Source organism: Alexandromys fortis, unplaced genomic scaffold (genome assembly GCF_014885135.2).
Source record: "Alexandromys fortis isolate MF-2015 unplaced genomic scaffold, M_Fortis_MF-2015_v1.1 scaffold_67, whole genome shotgun sequence".
Lineage (NCBI taxonomy): Eukaryota > Metazoa > Chordata > Mammalia > Rodentia > Cricetidae > Alexandromys > Alexandromys fortis.
Genome location: NW_026067945.1, coordinates 6385023 through 6406025, shown reverse-complemented (window position 1 = coordinate 6406025; position 21003 = coordinate 6385023). Strand labels below are relative to the sequence as shown.

The window sequence follows — 21003 nt, the reverse complement described above, 5'->3', positions numbered from 1 at the left end:
TGAAAGAAAAGGAACTTATGTATTTTTGTTTTTAGTCCAAAGATACTTGTATAGCATAAGGTCTATATTTTATGAGGGACTTGGAAGTTTTATCCTTCCATTGCTTTAATCCACACTTTTCTATAGAAGACAACAGCTTATCCCCAGTGAGAAGGTTCCTTTACGTTTCTCCAAGATTCCCAAACTGAACAAGCCAAACATAAACTCATTTCCTCTTTCGTTGGGCCATGCCATTTGTGATCACACACACTGTGTCAAAGGTATTTCCTAAGTTACAGTTCTAGAAAGATTTGATTCTAGTGGAATAAATGCTCCTTCCCACCTGTGCCTTGGCAATAAAGCCAAAAAAACATCATTAAAACATACAAGTCCAGAAGGCGATGGAAAGAGACTAAACGAAAAAGGAGGGCTGTTTCTTTTGTAATCAAATGTTAGAACTAAAACCCTGCCACGATGATCACATTTGATTGCTTAGAAGCTGCTGGGATATAGCGTCTTCTAGACGTAACAGAGAAGCTGTACCTGTGAAACCTCAGCGGTATGGCTGCCTAAAAAAGGCCTGCATAATGAAAACATTGACTGACATGGGAATGTGGATGAATGAAAACTTACAAGGAAGAGCCACAGACAATCAATGGATGCTGAGAAAAGGAGAATCAGATTTCTTCATTGAGGAGCCCCTTGATTCAATTCCAAGTGGTCAGCCCTAAACAGATGCACAAATAATCAGCACTAAAAGGACCAAGTAGGGTGTGTGTGTGTGTGTGTATTTATGTGTAAGTGTGTGTGTTATGTGAATGTGTGTGACCCGTGTGAGTGTATGAGTGTGTACGTGTGAGACAATAAGAATTAAAGAACAAGTTTCAAACTTGAGAGAAAATGAGGGTTATGGGAATAGTAAGAGGGGAAGAGGGAGGAGTGGAAATGAACTTCTCAAAAAAATTAATTAAAAGGAGAAGACGCCATCATTGGCCAGAGGACCTTGGAGGGGAAGAAGGGACTGGAGGAGAGGAAGCATTCTGGAGGTGAGAGGTGACAGTCTGTCACAAATGTATGAGTTTTCTAAAAAGAGAAAGAACAGGAGTGATGTTTCATCTCACTCAAATTGCATGAGTACCTGCCATGTTAAGTTGATTCTGTGCTATTTTAAAACATTTTATTTGAGTGTGGTATGTGCCTCTGCACTTGTGACTGTATGGTTGTGTGTGAATATGGTTTTCTTAACCATCGTATTATAGCTAAGGGTTGGACCAAGGATCTGACCACTTGACACATTTTCTCTCCCACCGTAAACATCCATGTCTCTCAGCTGGTGGTGCAGCCATGGGATGGTGAGCACAGGTGGAGCATGGGTTTTCTTACTTCACTGTGGGCCCCCTGCCCTTCTCTTGCACTGCAGCACAAAGTAGAAGGAGCCAGGGGTCCCTGGGCATTGTTCAAAGGAGACGACTGCCTGATCTGCATCAAATTGTGACTCAAGTCAGTAATTAATCTTCATTATGTTAATCTCCCGACACCTATTCTAATTCAGAGGGAGCACACAAGCACCTGTAGTGAATGCCCTTTGTCAGTACTTAACAAAGCAAGGCACTTATGTTTCTGGAAAAGACACACTGATATCCAATATTGATTGAGAACTTGACCTTAGTAGACTCTCTCTCCCAAGTTCTTGTATTCGCTAAGTCATGGAATGCTCACAAAATACAAGGTCAAGAATATGATTTCATTTTAAACATAGAGAGAACGCTTAAGAAGGAAATCACTGTTGGATGAAAAATGCAGACGTTTGGACTATTTACTGCCAATAATTTGTTTGAACTTCAGTAAAATCCCAAGAAAATGACTGATGCTGATTTGCTCCAGACAAGGAAAGGGATGATTCTGAAGGACAGAGAGAACAGACCAGAGCTTCAGAGAGCAAGGAAAAGTGAATGGGCAGTGAGGGAGGAAGAGGGCTCTGCTAGGAGCAGCGTGCTATAGGGCTTCTCCTTCACTGTTCCTAAGAACTTCTCTCTCTCCCCCGTCCCTCCCTCCCTCCGTCCCTTCCTCCCTCTCTCCTTCTCTCTCTCCCCCCGTCCCTCCCTCCCTCCATCCCTCCCTCCCTCTCTCCTTCTCTCTCTCTCTCTCTCTCTCTCTCTCTCTCTCTCTCTCTCTCTCTCTCTCTGTGTTTGTTTGTGTTGCTTTAGGCATGTGTGAGTATATGTTTGTGTGTGTGTTGAACATATTGTATATATGTGTATGCATATGGGGTTAAAATGGAGGTAATTACATGTCATTCCAACTTGTGTTCACATTTCCTAACAAACACATATGTACATATATCTAAGTGCATGTGTGCACATATGTATTTATATATGTATATAGTTGGCATGTTAAATTAAATTGATTTGTAACTTATCAATCGTTTCTATAGGGAAGCAAAACTTTCTAGATAACTGGAGAGCATTCACTGCTAGTCTAGGAAATAATGGAAAATAAAGTGAATGTTGAGATACTCAGGTCAATTAGAAAAGAGAGAAAGATGAAATTAAGGTTGCAGGAAACGGGAATACTAAATTCTGCAAATATTGGTGATGCCAAGTTAGAGAGGCCGAGCTGTATTGAAGCTTAAGGAGCATATTGGGTACTAGCTAAACCTCTTAGGGTAGAAGTGACTATTTCCTCTTAAACAACTTCAAATTGGGCCTATTTTGGAAGGGAAAACTCAATCTCTATATATGATTCCTTTCGCAGCCGAAGCAACACAGTCTCTCAATTTGAATTTACAAAAACCAGATGCAGTTTCTTGAAAAGGACCCCACTTTCTCTCGAGCCCCACTTCCCTCCTCTAATGGAGCAGAACGGTGTGCACTGTGAGATCAGGGGCCTTGACGTGAAACTTGAATTGTAAGGACATTGCAGACGGCTAAGCCAGGCAGGTGACAATAATAATGCAAAATACATTGATTTCCAGGCCAGAATTTCATTTGCTGCTATTGCTGCTATTGTGTTTTGAGAAGATATAGCAATAAATAATTTAACCACGCTGCTCTTCAGAGGCTTAGCCCAACGAATGCAGGAACACAAGGCAAATGACTTGGGCGTGGCGCTTGTTATGTCTCTATGTGGTAAGCACCAGTGAGATCAGTTGTCTGATGGTTAATATACAACGTGCAACTTTAGCTTATCCCAGTTTGCTTTCCTCCAGGAAGCAGAGGAGAGTGCCTAGGTTAGTCCGTTCTAATATTTGTTTTAATTTCCTGATAAGAGAGAGCTGGAAACTTAGCTATTTGAGTGTTTTGTAAAGCAAATGGTGGCCAAATTCATGTATGTTCTCGACACTTCCCCAGTGCATACAATAAGAAAGGGTCAATTTTCCTTATGTGGGTGGCTCTCAACCTTCCTAATGATGTGACCTTTTAATATAGTTCCTCATGTTGTGGTGACCCCCCAACATAAAATTATTCCCTGCCTCTTGATAACTGTAATTTTGCTACTGTTATGAATTGTAATGCAAATATCTGATATACAGGATGGTCTTAGGTGACCCTTATGAAAAGATTGTTTAATTCCCCAAAGGGGTAGGGACCCACAGATTGAAAACCTCTTCCATATAAGTGGTTTCTATAGTGTCCATGTGTGCTTGAGGTGCCTTTGCCCATGCTTATGTATATAAATGCCTTACAACATGTAGACTGGGAAGAGGAAGGAAGGACCCATCTTCAACATCATCAAATAGCCCTCTGTATGACCATTTGCTCTTCAGATCCATCTCCAAACTAAACGTGCCAAATCACCTCACAGAGAAGGTCAAGGGTCAACACTGTCAAGTATACATAATGTGAGATAATTTTCTGTGCTGTTTAGATGAAGCAGGAAGAACTGTGGAGAACTGGACTTTGGGTACAGTAAGATAGCATAGTTACGGGGATTTGGAAGAGGGAAGCCCCATTCAACTTGCACTTTAGTGAGTGAGGTGGATGGCTTGGAATATATGAAAACTCATAGGTATGGGCTGTGGAGAAGACTGGGCTGGAGGAGGGCTGATTGGGCAAGCATGAGAATGGGAGTTTGGACTTTAGTTCTTTTGTTAAAACTTATAAAGTATCTGTAACCTGAGCACAGGATACCAAAGAGACAAATTTCCTAGAACCCACTGTCCTGCCAGCCTTACCCACACCCTAAGCACCAGTTTCAGAGAGAGAGAGAGAGAGAGAGAGAGAGAGAGAGAGAGAGAGAGAGAGACCCTATCTCAAAATAAGACAGAGTGTTGTGTTACTGGATGGTGGTGGCACATGCCTTTAATCCCAGCATTCAGAAAGCAGAGATAGGCGGATCTCTGAGGTTGGGGCCAGCCTGGTCTACATAGTGAGTGTCCGGGCAGCCATGGCTGCACAGACTAACTCTATCTCGAAAAAAGTAAAACAAGAAAGGAAAAAAGAAATAAAGAAAGTAAAAAAGGAAAAAAAGAGGGAGGGAGGGAGGGGGGAGAGAAGGAGGAAGGAAGGAAGGACGAGTCTAAGGAAGACACTGGCATAAAATCTCCAATCTCAGCACATGTGCACGTACACAAACGTATACAAACCAAATTAGTAAAACCTGTAGCTAGGAAAAAAGACTGAGAACAGGCCCACAGGTAAACAAATGTTCACATGTGTTCTTCTCAGGGAAACAATCAAAAAACAAGGTCAGGCCTGGGTATATGAATTATATGACCTTATATCGCCAGTTGAAATTAAAATAAAATGCTAACATTTAAAAGCATGTATGTGTAAGGGTATGTGTGTCACGTGCACACACAGGTTGGACAATTTTTATGATTTGAAAAGTTTTGATAAATTGAATAAAGCTGACCTTTCAGGTCTAGGGCAGTAATTTGATGGCAATGCATTCTCTACTGTGTGTAAGATCGTGAATTGTTTGAATCACACGACTATAAGAACAAAATAAAACAATGGAGCTTATATGTCTTCTCCCATTTTGTGGGCCAAGTCCGCCTACACATATGTGCTTATTTTTAGCCTTTAGAAGCACAAAACAAAGCAATTTCCCTGCCTAAGTTATTATGTCATTATTATTTTTATCGTCTTTTTCTAATACATTACCTAAAATGCATCTAAGAAGATGATTTAATTACTTTATCAAATCCTCAAGTCTCTTATAACTTCTTACCACAAAGAATTAACAGGTGAAACCCAGGATGGACAGTGTTAGGAATGTTTTGATTTGGCTTGATTGGGAATTTTTGCGTGGGCAGGGAGCTCGCATTAAGAAGTATTCCTAACAGACAGGGGTTGGAGAAGTGGCTCAGTGTGAAGCTCAGAGCCCAGATACTTGCAACCCAGTCAAATCTAGATTGCATGGTAGTCCACCAATAACTCCCCGTGTTCAGGAGGCAGAGACAGGGATTCCTGAACCAAACTGGCTAGCAAGGTTTGCTGGAATAGCATGTTCCCACTTCAACAAAAGGTCCTACCTCAATAACACAGGGTGCTGAACAATTCAAAAGGACACTAGACATCAACTTTACACCTGTAAGCACAGGGACACATATGTACATACACTCCAAATCTAGATGTGCACACACAAATCTACCACATACACATATTTGCAATATATAAACCCTAATGAACGGTTAGGAAAGATATGTGCTAACTACCTGGTAAACACACCTGGAAGAATCAATCACAGGTCCATAGTGACCATAATGGAATGGAAATTCTAGAAATGAACCTTCGTAGCATAGACCAGTAGAACCCTGGGCCCTGTTTTTCCTGTTTGCTTTGTAACTTTGCATTCCTAAGATGTTTCAGAGATGACAGGTGGAGGAATTTCTGTGGAATTAGTAGATGTGTGGCTCTTTGGGTTTAGATTTTTCTCTGAGAATAATGGTCCTGTAGAAGGTAAAGATTTGACTTCTCAATATAGAGGTTTCAAGCAAGAACTATTTCTTCATCTTGGTAATGGTATGAAGGGAAGATGCGGTCTACAGTATGCAAAGAGAAAGCCGACACCTGGCTTTGTGTGTTCTCTGCTCTCCTTCTCTGGAGACCATGACTATTAAGGACTCAAAGTCACCAAGTTATACACTGTAGACCACGGCTTTAACCCTCTGGCTAACAGAAGTCACTAACGTAAAGGGATGGACTGAGAGCTATCATGGAGCTGAACCCACTTCGGTGCTTCCTCCCTTCAAAACTAACACAGCTTATGCAGTGTGAATGTCACCTGCACAAGGTTTCACTTTCTCTTTCTGTTTTGTTCTGTTTGTTTGCTGACTTTTTCCCACTATCTGACTGTATAAGGAATTATTTGACCTTTCAAGAATTTACTGTATAGAAAATTTTCATGTCTAGATTTGGTAAACCAGTCCACTTGAGGACATCTTTGAGAGAAAAAAATAATATCCATTGACTAGCACAGTATCTACATAAAATACCTTAATATGGTTGGCTAGCTATGCAAATTCCCTGAAGGTGTATGTCCTAAGAATGCATTAACTTAGTGAAAGAAGCAACTAATGGGTCACTGCGAAAGAGATTTGATTCTGGCCAGGCTTCTCTGGGAACAGTTTTTCAAGTTCACTGTGCTGAAGGCAAAGCTAAAAGCCACTTAACTCAAAGATCCGCCTGTGTTTGCGTAGGGGTTTTCTTATTGCCACTTTATTCTGGCCTGAGAAACATGACTCTGAATTGTAAGTGAATGAAGACTCTTTACCTTTCACAACTAGCAAGGTCCTCGGAGTTATTAAGGCAGAGAAGGCACAGTTTGTTCCAGCGCTTAGACTCCAAATGCACCCACTAAATAAATCGCGACGTAAATAAGGTTCTAAATCTATGCATTCGTTAGGACCATTTACAGGCAGGGGCACTTCTTCGGCTTCTCTAGGAGTTCCGATTTTGCTCTTACTGGATGTCTTGGCACTTAGGGAAGAGGGATTCAGTTTCTCTGCTTTCAAGAGCAACTCTCAATGAGACTTCAGGTCAAAGCCTAGAACGACAGTACCCAGTGAGGTCTAACTTGACATCCTCAGAAACATGGCAGCAAAAAAGAAAGTTATCAAGGGCACAAAAACAAAATCATGCCGATTTCAGGAAGGAAACACTCTATGGCCCTGCACGTTCAGTTGCTACCGTTTCATGCCTGTAGGTAAGCGTCAGCTGTCTAAATTGAAAAGAACAAATGTCCGCATCTGACCCGATTCCTCATTATCTTAAGCCCGTCACGGGTGCATTTATTTTACTGAAAACTCAGTCAATGTCAGGCCTTCTCCCATTTTTACAAATGGAATCATACATCAACTTTCAATTACAAGGGGGATCTGCTGGCAGAGAAGAATTTTCCGAGTAATCTTGAAGCTTTCTGCCTTTTCTAGAAGAGTCTCAGGAATGAACCAGGAGATCTCAAAAAGTGACTGAGCTGAATCAAAATAATATTAATATTAACAATATGGTTTTATGGCTCTCCAAGTTTTCTATGTTCATTCCATCAGCTTTCATAAACTCTGATGAAGAGAAAGTGTCTGTTTTTTTTTTTTCTTTTGATTCTAAGTGGTGGAAGTTTCTGATGTTTGCTACTGTAGTTTAAATCTTAATAACCCAAAGCCTGTATGTTGAAGGCTTGCTTCCTAGAGCACGGCACTGTTGGGGAGTAGATAATGTTAGTAGGTAACTCCTCTCTTGGGGAGGAAGATAGGCTACCAATGTTGGCTTTTGAAGGTGTCACTGAAATTTTTCCCCTCATCCCTTCTCCTTTCCTTTGCCCTCCACCATATTTCTTTCCTCTTCCTTTTGCTTCCTGGCTCTTGTAATTGAAAAATTTTCCACCCTGAGGGGTTTCCATGTCATCTTTCCAGTAATAACGGTGTTCTTGGAAATAGACTAAAATCTTCAAAACCGTGAGCCAAAGTCAGCCTTACATCCTGTTGTGTCCACAGCCTCTGGTCCTCCAGTTTAGTGATGGAGAAAGCTCACATCTATACACTGCACATTTGACTCTGGTTTTGCTCACTTTTGTCACCTAGGGAGTCCAAAACAGTCTCCACAACCACAGTATCACTTCAATATCTCTATATTTGATTAACTAACAGGGAGCTAATTGACTGAGGGCGTGACAAAAATATGTTTAGCTTTTACAGAGGGGGTTTCAAAATTTTCCCAGGATGAAGCCCAGATCCCCAAGACTCAATTTCATAGACATCATAGTCACTCTCTCTGAGTTTATTAAACCCATTTTTACCTTTTTTTTTATTTTTTTATTTTTATTTTTATTTATTTATTTTTTCTGTTTCTTGGTACCTGATCTTAACAACATGTTTCATGCTGTTCCTAAGCTCTGTACCACGAATGGACTGAAGTGGAAGGCATCCTGTAGTGGGGTAACAGCTGTCTTTCCCATGAAAGTTCTCCTTTGTTCGTGGGTATTGTTCTACTCTTTGCTGTCTTACAGTCTAGAGTCAGACGCAGGATCTGGGAACGAGGTCCCTGGAGAAGAAGATATCCTGCCGAGGCCTTTTCCCATCTTCCTCCTATGTATATATAAGGAATGCTTCAGCCGTGAAACACTGACTCCGACACTCATTTGTCCGCATATCATCTCCCTGGTCTCTTCCTGCTCAAAACCCCAAGAAAACAGTTCCTCTACTTCGGAGCTTGGCAAAAGATAAGAAGTGGAGAAACATGAAATGGAAATACCAGCCAGACAACACTTCACTTATTATTTTTCTTTCCTAAAACTAATTAATTCTGGCTTGAGAAGGGAAAGAAAAACTAACCAAGTCCTCTGTGAATCTTCACGATGTCTCAAGGTTTGCTTATATTGGGTAGACCTGCAGTAGCAAGCCTGTTAGCTTTCTCCGAGTTTAGCCACAAATTCAGACCGTGTCATGTGCTCACTGCCTGACATATTATTTCATGAAACACTCTTCATCCCTCCACTAAAAAATACATATTTTGATTTAGAAATAATAGTCATGTTCACTTTTAAAATATTCTTAAATTTTAATTAGAAGGAATATGTGAAATGGTGTCAACAGAATATGACCTGTCCAACCCATCAATTTACCCCTCAGGGTTTTTCAGTGAACGAGAAATGACAAGAATCTTGTCAATTCTTAACCCCGCTTTGAGGGAGCACATTCCCGGGAAGGATGGCTTTCCTGGTTTCTTTCTACAGCTTCTCTTTAATCCTGAGCAAATCTTAACCTTCAAGATTTGGCTGAGACACCCCTTCTTTCTCAACCATTTGCTGGTGCTCTGGAGCACTCTGATAGCCCCTTTTGGGGGTCCCTCGGAATCCCCGTCTTCCTCGGTCCCGCTTCACAGTACCCACCCATGTTTATGTGTTCGTCCTGCAGTGAGTCATCCTAATCACTCCACACATGACAACAGCATGGTTCGGTGAGGCACAGGAACCAGCCGGGATCACGGAGCTGGGCCAGCGTTTGTTTGTGATTGAAGTACTGAGCCCATAGGAAGCATATGCTCTTAGAGATGCTACCCGAGGAGCCACACCAGTTCCCAGTCCATGTTCCTAAACTCCTGGACTCATGTGATTACTCAGAAGTGTAGCCGGGCAGTGGTGGTGCATGCCTTTAATCCCAGCACTCAGGAGGCAGAGGCAGGCGGATCTCTGTGAGTTCGAGGCCAGCCTGGTCTACAAGAGCTAGTTCCAGGACAGGCACCAAAGCTACAGAGAAACCTTGTCTCAAAATAACAAAACAAAACAAATAAACAATAAAAACAAACAAACAAAAAACCCAGAAGTGTAGAGTAGGAAAATGTTCTTGTGAAAACCCTGACCAATATGATGTTGAGCAATGGTCTCAGAAGCCAGTTCGGTAAAGGGCTGCGCGAAGAGAGGGTTTGTCATTGCCTCTGCTTTGGTAAAAGGATGATTGATGACTGTCAAGATTGTTAGCTTAGGTGATGTTGGGAAACACTTTTTCCTTAAGAAAACAACTTGCTGAACTCTGTTTTGGTCATTAACTTCCACGCTTGCTTGACTGTGCAGTATTTCCACCACTCCTTAAAAATAACGTTTCCTGAAGATGAGTGTCCTTTGCGATGAACCTGGAGGTTCATGGGACACTCCTCCATCTGCAACATACTAGGAACTGTTCCAGAGATAAGAGGGTGGCCTTCTACGGGCTGAGGAGGAAAAAACACTTAGTTAATGCACTAATAACCCTATGCCTCTGTTTAGAACCTATAGCCAGTCTCCCTTAATTGGCTCCTCATAGTACCTCCCAATATTACTTCCTTGAACTCTGTCTTCTTATGCTTAGCAAATAAATTAATATGAGAAGTTCTTGGTACTCACATCCATAATGTAGATCAAAGTAAGAGACGCCTGCTTCAGCTACAAATATGTGGGCACCCTTGTTAAATTTATTAATAATCACTTCCTTGTCCTCTAGAATGGCCTCCCTAGAGTTTAGCTTGGAAGTCTGTTGTCTATAGTCTAGAACGGGTTCAAGCAAGTTTTATTTGCTTCGTAAGTTTACTTTTGCAATATGTTAGAGGGTGTTAAGTGGAGCCATAACACCTAGTAAAAGAATCATCATATCCAACTGTAGGGGTGTTTGAAGGTCTCCTACTCACTGGAGAGCACAGCATTGGTACATGAGCATCTATAAAAAAATTCCCTCTCTCACTTCAATATCTAGAAAATATCTGCTTGTTTTTGACAAGCGGCCTATTAAGACATCTTTGAAATCAACTATGCTTGTTATGCTGGGTCCTAGGTTGCTTCCTATTGCTATTTTAAACATCAGGACTACAAGCATTCTGGGAAGGAAAGGGTTAATTTCAGTTCAAAGTGGTAGTCCATCATGAAGGAGAGGAAGGGCAGGAACCTGGAGATGGCAACCGAGGCAGAGGCTGTAGAAGAATGCCACTCACTGGCTTGCTCCCCATAGCTCGCTCATTTTGCTTTGTAGCTCACAGGACTATTACCCAGAGGTAGCACCACCCACAGTGAACTGAGTTCTCCCACATAACTCAGTCACCATAAAGATGCTCCATCAATTTCCAGATAGACAATCTGGTGGAGGCACGTTCTTGATTGAGATCACCTCTTCCAAAAGATTCAATTTTGTCTCAAGCTGACATAAACCTAACCAGTACACCTCTACACACACACACACACACACACACACACACACACACACACACACACATATTATATACCTACTCACAAACACAAGCTTGCATACAAGTGTATATGATTGTGGATAATAAGTCATTTCTAGAATGAGAAGAATATAATTGAATAAAAATGTGCTGTGTACAAATGAATGCCTGTGCCCATTTAACATCTAGTACAGTGTGGTACATGCAGTAGTTACTAGATAGACAACTCGAGATGAATACCTGAATAGGAAAGATTTATTTAAAAACACGTGCTAATTTCCCCTGTGGCTTTAGTCCTGTTTCCCATGCTGGAGATTGTTTTCAAGGTCTTTGCTTTATAATGAGTTACCCAAAGAACCTCCAAAGAATCAGTCTGCAGTTAACGTCTGCCAGGTGCATGCCATTGAGTACTCTGAGCTGGATGTAGACCCACAGGAAGAGCTGAATTGATTAGTACTGTCTAGAGTAGATGCGGGGTGGGGGAGGTACACATGCCGTACCCGCAGTATTTCTATATTACATCATTGGTATGCCCAGCGAGAGGAAGCATTTGCCCTTAATCTATGAATGACCTAACAAAGAAGCGAAATGCTTCCATTTTAAAGTAACCACCAAATAACAAGGAAAATTTCACTGGAATTTACAATATTCCTTTCACTGGTGTCAAACTCAACGGAGGAAACAGTCTTTCGCTTGGCATAATTTTGACTCTGTTAGCACATTAATCTTCAACTGCCCCAAAGGTTCAGAATGTCACTAAAATGCCTTCCTATAGATTCCCACAGTGACTTGTCACACAAAGAAGATTGAAATATATGTAAGCATGTTTCTGAACGTGGTGGTATAAAAACAGGGATTAAAATTTACTCACCACACTCCTAACTGAATTTCACAGATGTTTTATGTGAATTAAGGATTGCAAAGCACTTAGAACCCAAGAACAAGAGCAGTGATTACCTTAAACTCGCTTTTAATGCCAGACAAGTTATTGCGTCTGTTAGCAAATGGAATTTCAAATGAACAAATCTCGACAACCTGTTCCTAACAATTAAATGGAACTCTGGTGTCTAAATGTCTGAATTGTAAAAATTTCAAGTGATAGTCATGAATTAATGTCTTCGGAGATTTAATGCTTATATAGAACCTTTATTATTGCAAGAGATGTCCTTTGGTAAAATGAATTATTTTCCATGACTCCAGCTGCCATGCTGTTTATCAGAATCACTTCTAACTGATCTGAGTGTTTTAAGTATCCATGGAATAATGATCTTTCCATTGCTGTCTCACACAAAGTTATTCGACTACTAAGGATCCATCTCCGAAACATTCTGGAATCATTAATGATGGGGGACAGGTAGATCATTTTCCGTGGGATCACCTTATTTCTAAGTACTAACGTCTTTACTTCATCCAAATATATCCCAAACAGCTCTGTCCACTCAAAGGTATAAAATGAAATTCAGTGAGATGGATTAGACTAATTAATAAGCATGAACTGGCCTCTCACCCCAACAGTTGTAGGCAAGTTCAATCTCACAACTTAAATCAGGCCATGCTGTCCCCAGCCCTAGTGGACATCAATTCACATCATATAATTTGGCAGCACTGGCCCAGAAATGAACTCGCCATGGATCTGCTCCTCCTGCCATAGCTGGGGCTGCCCACGTAATGATATTGGAGCTGGTGTGCACCACACTCCCGAACCCTCAGAGCATTCCAGAAATCTGAATTTTGCGAGGTGGAGGAGGTAGATGAGGAAGGGCTCAGTGTTACAGGAGTCTCCCTGAATTCATTGGTTGCCATTAAAAATCATATGAAATACTACCACGTTCCTCTCGTCTCACCTCGTTGATTTAAACAGAATGATCCCAGTGTCTAAAAAAAAAATAAAATGTATGTGAATTAGTAAATAATTAAATAATCCTAATTTAATCCACCTGGATCATGCAATTTTTTGAAAGTGTAGCATTTGGTCCTAAAGGTATCAACATTTACCTTCAATTTGATTAAGAACATTGAACAAAATGAAAGAGACATCTTCAAATACCACCAAATCTTTTAAAATTATATACTCTATGACCTGCTAATAATGCAAATTTAAGTACATTTATGAATGTATTATATATATATATATATGTTAATGTTAACAAAAATTTTATGTATAAAGCAGAAGATCTGCCTTTCCCCCACTCTTTGCTCCAAAAGGAAATCAAGGAAAGTGATCTTTGGGTCAAGGTCACTAGTGAGACCAAGGGTTGCCCACTGACAGCCCCCAGGAGCCTGCCAACTGAAAAGAGCAGGGTTAAGGGCAAGGGATGGGCACAGAACTGACTTGAATCAGAAAGCTGAGAATGACAGGGAGGAGGATGGCTTTCAGAGTGACATTCTGTCAAGGCGGCCATGCCAGCATGATAAAGCATCACTTAGGGCCTTGGAGAATCAGACTGTGGCTAGTGAGGACTGGGGCATTTGACAGTAAGAATATTATTTTAGTGCTAATGTAATTCTCTCAATGCTTGGTGACTGAAATATAAAGCACAACCTTTGCTTAAAGGTCATATTTCCAACAAGAAGGGGAAGCAATGCAATTTTATAAAAACAAAATATTCTTTTGTTTAAAAAAAAAAACATAAGGTGTGTGAATTCATGCCAAGTCGGAAGAATTTTAGCTGAAATGCCCGTTGGTCTTGACTCAGATGCAATTTCGGTTCTGTATTCTGAAGCTCTAAGTGCAGACGGCATTTGAATGGATGCCAATGTCCTCTCACTGAAGCATCTTCAGAGGCGGCATCAAGGCTCTGATTAGAACATAGTGCATCTGCTTCCCAGCTGATTTTGTTCATCTAAATGCTCGCTAGTCTAAACACTTCTGGTTTTAAGGCATTCGAAAGTGCACTCCTTCAGATAACCAATAAATCAATAATTCAGTACATGCAAGTCTCTTGACTAAAAAATTACTAATTATTGTGTGTCGGGACAGCAGCTAAACTTCCTTACAGTCACCTCTGGAATTCTCTCTGCATTCATTCTAATGAATTCATCCTAATGCATTCAGGAGATTTAGGAAAGTCAAAATGGAAATGAGATTTTGTTGTTGTTTATTAGGTGATGTTGCCATGTAATTTTATTTTAAGCAAGCCAATCATGGACCCACATCAAGGGAATTTGGTAACCAATGTCCAGCCCAGCATTATATCGTGGTTATTCAACTATGTTCTTTGTTTCTTCCCTGTAAAGGAAAGAGCAATTAAATAGATTATTTTAATTTGTAAGGACTCATCATTCTCTCTCTTATCATCATCCATTCAATTAATTTATTTTTTTCAAGCTTCGGAGAGATTTGAGCCAACTTTGTGGTCTTGTTGCAAAGAAGGACACTGGTACACCATAAAGATTATAGAGATGTACAGAGATCAACCCTCCGTGTTCTGTTTCCTGTAAGACAAGTCTTTCTGCATCAAAGCCCATGACAAGCTCGTTCTGATGAGAACATTTGAAAGTTGGACGTATTTATACCAGTCCTGGGGAAGGCGCATGTAGTTAAATAGGTCATTTCCAATTTTAACAATCCCACCCCCAATTCCATTCAGCATCTTTGACACAGAAACCCAGTTTAACTCCTCGTGGGAGGGACCCCACTCTGGAGCTGCTGTCCCCGAGTGCAGCTGTGTGTCGCTGGGATACCTTCCTTACTTAAAGAGAGACTCTTCAACGAGTCTCTGCTCCCGGCAGATGGGCTGCTGGGACATCGGAGAAGGGAAAATTATTTAAAACATAAAAGAAAATTCACAAATTGTATTAACCGCTGCGGATAAAGAAGCTGAGAAAGACACTGGTTATTAAAAATTTTTTTTTTAAAAAAAGCGTAGAATAGGAGTTGAGCTCCTATGTGTTCATTCATCTCTAAGGGTAGTCAGCATGATCTATGTGCCTTAATTCCTTCATATATTTTGTATTTACTGCTTCAGGTCCAGGATTTCTTTGTAAAGTAATATTTATGACTGGCCACGATACCGATATCTAGGAGTCTTTTTTGGGGAGCAAATCAGATCATTTCTTCTTGCTGGCTTCTGCTAAAAGGTTCAAAGGTTGCATCAACACCCTTTCTCTTGAATCACCGAAATCCTGAGACCACCCTTAAACCTTGGCCAACTCTCACAAACTTACCATCTGAAGCCATCCCTCGCTTCTGCTGGATTCAGTGAAGGGACATGAGAAAGTAATCACATATACAGTAAAAGCTTTGCAAGGAATAACAATGCTTACTGCCACAGAGGCGGATGGCAGAGTAAATTGGGTCATTGACCTTGAACCTCTAAAGGCCCGAGGTTAGATCTGGATTAAATCACGAGTGAAATGATCACAGAGGTTTTGCCTCAGAAATTAGCACTCAGGTTGATTCACTCTGACAGGAGAAGGCGAGGATGCCAGGGACTAAATTAAATAGAATTAGATTGTTATGCCTAAGTGGGGCATCTGTTGAGGATACAGCTTTATTCTCATCCATCTTAACCTAATGAATACCCAAGTTGGATTTTTTTTAATAATGCATGGTTTAAAAATAATTTTGAGATGTCATAAAGAATATCAAGACAGCACAAGAAGCTAAAACTGTACAGCGGCTGTACTCGTTGGGCAAAAAATAGTTGTGAGATTAATTACAGCTGAGTGCCAGCCCTGGAAAGCCACTGGATAGAGCCCTGCTTCGTTGAGGCATTCTTTTGAATTCACGTTTAGTTTTTTCCTCTACCAAAACTTGCCTCCGTACTGTTGAAAATATCAACATTGGTTGAGGTGAAATATGAGGAGGATATAGGACCTAGAGGCTCCAAAGGAAGGCTGAGTTGATTTTTAAGCAGATGAAAACCAATATGCAATGAACAGGTACCGTTGTGCAATGAGTGTCGTGGAACATTCCAGAAACTTTGTGATATTGGTTTAGTAATTTTTATTACAAATTAATTTCAAACCCAGGATTCTTCTCTTACTTGAGTTTCCACCCCGTTCCCCTGAGCCAGGAAGAATAGATTTGAGGATGTCTGGGTGTGTTCGCCTTTTCTCACTGTAACAAAAAGGTGGACAATTCATTTAAAGATATGAAGGCATATTCAGTGATGTCAATGCATGCTTGCTGGTCAGTGCTGCATTGGCGCCTTTGGAGTATGGCAACAGCCTGAGGTGGAGAAGGTTCCTCACCTCAGGTGGGCAGAATGTGAAAGTTAAGTGGAGGGCCTAATATTCCAACAGGGATTTCTTAAAGAGCACATTTTAATGGCTAAATTTTCTCCCCTACCCCACTTCCTCTGTAGAAGGAAGGGGCTGCTTGCTGGTTCCCGGCTGTCCGGCTAGCTTAGACCCAAAACAATCACACAGAAACTGTATTAATTAAGTCACTGTTTGGCCCATTAGCTCTAGCTTCTTATTGGCTAACTCTTACATATTAATTTAACCCATCTCCATTAATCAGTGTATTTCCATGTGACAGTGGCTTATCAGCAAAGTTTTGGTATGTCCAACTCTGCCAGCGGCTCTATAGCTCTCTCTGACTGTGCCCTTCTTTCTCCCAACATTCAGCCCAGCTTTCCCTGCCTAAGTTCTGCCTTGCTATAGATCCAAAGCAGGTTTTTTTCTTTTTTAATTCATTAATGGTAATCACAGCATACAGAGGGGACTTCCCCCTCAATCCTCAAAGTCCCATCACTTTCTGATAGCTACACAGGTTGTCAAACCCTTAATAAATGGGGGTTTTGGAGACATTGAAGGTTGAAGTTTTAGCACTGGGGTCTTACTCTTGCTTTACTATCTAAAGAGAAGCTATGCTGCGGTGTTCCTGCTTAGCCTCACCTTGACTCCTTGCTTCAGTTCTGCCACATTCAGAACAGGAATTCTTAGAATTTCGTGATCCTATCTGTGATGCCTGTCAGATCTGCACACCCTATTGACCAACTGTCCCAGAATAATTCACCACTAAGTGCGTTCTTCATATCTGAGAGGTGAATTGGTCAAAGAACTGTCAGATGGAGAGTTAGTGTTGTTTACAGAAATGGTTTCTTTTTTAAATTCTGGATGCCTGGACCATCCATTCTGTGCCTTTCCACCTCTCTGCCTCTACCTCTCTAACCGTTCAGTGGTAAGTATGTCTGTTATATGATTGTCTCTGTATTTCTTAGGACACACCTAAACATTAAGAAGTTTACCTAATGTTTTATACAGTAGATGTCAAATCAGGAACTGTCTCTTGCTCATTGTCCTCCACTACTTCTAAGCATGGCTTCTAAAGTTGAGATTCCCCTTCCTAAATAAACAAGCCTTTTATATAACTCTAAAGCCTGACACACAGAAGGCACTTAATACAAGTTAGCCATCCTAAAAAACTAGAGTTTGAATACCCAACTTACTTAAACTGAATGTTAGCCTCTCTCCCACTAAAAAGACATTATAAATACTTCCAAGAAAGAGCCAGGGAGAAGGGAAGGAGTGAGAAGAAAAGAAAGAATAGAGAGATTAAGGGAACAAGTAAGAATGGAAGAAGACATTTCCTCAAGGTGGCTGATGCATAGTAGAGCCTAAACTAAACGTGATTCGAGAGTCCTCTTTGACCAGTTAACTCTCTGCATTAAACCATTCCCCCGTTTCAGATCTGCTTTTTCATTCAGAAGTGTAAGTGATTATCCAAAGAAAGCCCCAGGGGCTCATGACATTCCTCAGTTAACTAAACTCAGCATTTAATAATCTCAGAAATATTCCTAGATAAAAATAGAGCAAGCAACGAAGAACCCTAAGCTCAGGGGGGAACTACATTCTCCATAGGATCTGTGGACCCTATTGATTATCTTTCTATGACTCAAGGGACCCCAAAGCCTGGCTAAACACTTTGATTTCTCTGACACAGCAGCCCCAAAACTCATAATCGCCAACAGTACAGCATTTGCTTGCCTAGTCTGTCCTCTATAAATTCGAATTTGAAAACTGCTATTTTCACACTGAGTACAAGCAAATATGTAGGAGAGTAAGCATAAAGAAAGCATGATTTCTTGACTCATGGTGGGTGCTACAGACTCAAGCTAAAAATATACAAAGGTAATACTCTTCCCCAAAATTTTGTTTTGAAAGACGTTCAAGTGTGGGAAGATCTGAAAGAGTTGGCCAGCGAGCACTTCTGCAGCTGCATTTGCCAATCAGACACAGTTTAGCTGATTCATCTGAAGGTGAGCTGCAGCTAACAAACCCTGAAGACTTCATTAGGCATCTGCGAGGGCAAGGGCATTCTCCTGCATCACTCCACGACTGCCTGACCCAAGGCAATTAAGAATTGTTGAAAACACAATTTTAAACCAAAGTGTCTAAGTATGTTTGGTTTGGAGAATTGCCGAACTCTGCCCCTACTGATGAAATGTACCCAGAATCCCTCAACACCCCTGTCACAAACTGCAGGGCAGGCAACGCCTAATAGAAAACCGAATTTTTGTCTTACCCAAACTTAGGTTTTAAATACTAGTTTCCTTTCCATGAATTTGACCAAATTTAGCCACAGCTGGCTTCCTCTCTCATTTTGTGAAAGCTGGAAGAGCAGACATGTCACTAACCTGCTGGAGAATAAGGGAAGACCGGAATTTGAAACAGGCTGGCACATTGTTGATCTTCAATAAGTCTTTGTTTTCTTTCTATGTGGTCCGTACAAAACAAAAAGGAAAGCACCAAAACAAAAATCAAACAGAACCACCAAAAATCATCTTGGAAATTTCATAGGAAAAAAATAATAAAGAATAGAAAACAGCAACTAGCAACAATGATCAAAACAAGCCCTTCACAAGGTGTCAAACAGTGCATTGGAAAGGCCCTGGGTGGCAGGGTCCTTCTGCCTGCGTTTGCCTAGGTCTGCAATATCATGGCAGAAATGTTCCCATCTTTGACTGAAAACTGAACTGGAGTTTTAGGGATACATGAGCATATGTTTGCTTATTTTACTTCAACAATTAGCCTACTTTTTTAAAACCGTATTTTAATCACACTATTCTCTCGTCCTTTTCCTCCCTCCCAACCCTCCACAGAAGGCTAGCATACCCCCACTCCCCTTCTAATTCGTCGCCTCTTTTTTCATCAATTGTTACTGCATGCATCTATCTATTTATATATACACATATTCCCAAATAGAACCCGTTGAGTCCACATAACGCTACTTGTATTTGGTTTTCTTAAATGTAAATAGTTCCAGTGGAAGTGAGCAGCAGGCCTCGCCTTCCTCCTGTTTCTATTTCAGTCCTCGCAATCAGCAGCATTGGTGCCAAAAGAGACCAGAGTTACCAGGGTTTGATGGATGTCTAAGAGATCCAAGCTTGTTGAGAGGTGTTCTTAGGAAACTGAAGGGAAGAGTGTCAGAGGCAGAGTTCAGATATTTCTAGCTCTTGTTGTGGCCCAGACTCCATATAACTACCCAGGCCATACCCACTGTCAGGTAATACACAGCAGACTCAGTGGTACACAAGGGTGTCCTCTTTTACTGTTCACTTGTCAAAGGGACAAAGAGAAGCTCAAAGCACCACACAGCATCTTTTGGAATGGCTTAGCAAAAGCATTGTTTATCATTCATCTTCATACCTTTTGAAGACACAGTTGCATACTCTGGCCTCTTCCTCCATCGCAGCAGACAGGGATACAGGATGATAATGGAGTTTGGGGCAAAGCTGCAGGCTTGTGATAATATGGAATCATACTTCAATAAAGCCCCTTAGCTTAGAATTTTAAACCACCCAACTCCATGTCTCCCTATGCCTTTAGAAAACCGTCCCTCTAAACTGGGATTCGTTGCCTTTAAAGAACAATGTTTCTTGGATACGGAACTGAGGCAGCATCACGGTTTTTAAGTATATAATAGACTGTATCAGCAATCCTATCCCTGAACCACCAGAACATTAAATATTTTTAAAAGTCAAAACAATGTCACTGTGACTTTCAATTAGTTTCCATTTCCATGCCGCCTCCAAACTTCCTGATTCCAGCTGGGATTGTGATCAAAAATGCAAAAACATATGTAGAGAAGTTATTCTCATGGGACATCTGACCGGAAGCAGGAAGCGCTAACTATCTCACGGGACTGCCTGTTAATCAAAATACACCCCGTCCAGCCTTGCCAAGACAAGAGCGGTTGTTTGTGAAACACTCAGATAAAGAGAGTCTGGGAGAATCCAGCTACCGGCTCATCACAGGGAGACAGAAAAGTCTCTGGTAGGTCCCACTGCTCAGCAATGCATGACCTTGTGAAATCTCCCTGGACCTCCGTATCCCTCACCAAACACACAAATGCAAGAGACTTTAATAGCGAACATAAAATTATGTTCTATTACAGATGTGTGTTACATAAATAGATTTCAGCTGCTCTTGTCAGAACAGAAAATATGCAGAATGATAGATAGGTCATTTTGTTTCATCTGGGTTGTAAATATCCAACCGCCAGAATTTATCTCTAAAGACAATAATAACTTTAAAACATGTATCTGTTGAAAAGATTTGGAAATGAGCAAAATTCTATTATTATTATTATTACTGGTAAGCAGCTGTTTACTCAGAATAGTAGCTGGTAGAGGTTGCTCTGGGAATTCACTCCCCCCCCCATGCACAGAGGACCTAACATAATGGTCTTTAAATGTAAAATCACACCGTTAGTTTTGCTATAAGACTTGACAAACCTTTATTGAAGCTTTCCAACTAAAAAAATGAGATTTCATGAAAATGCTTGTTTTTCCAAGGTGCTCACAATTGTGTCCTCTTTACTTTCAACTAGTAAAAATTGGAGGAAAATCATTTTCAAGTATTCTAACCGTGGGTGCTGACCTCATCTGTCAAAATCACTGGCACACAGCTGGCAACTTGAAAAGGGGGGGGGAGGATACTT

The 21003-nt window shown here is 40.9% G+C and overlaps 1 long non-coding RNA gene across 1 annotated transcript; it reads right to left on the bottom strand.

Moving 5' to 3' along the window:
- Nucleotides 1–16114: 16114 nt before the first annotated feature.
- On the bottom strand, nucleotides 16115–20104 carry LOC126505892 (uncharacterized). The gene is made up of 3 exons (XR_007593002.1): nucleotides 19710–20104; nucleotides 18698–18775; nucleotides 16115–16173 (listed from the first exon to the last, which is right to left on the bottom strand). It is a non-coding gene; the product is annotated as an uncharacterized lncRNA (long non-coding RNA).
- Nucleotides 20105–21003: the final 899 nt, after the last annotated feature.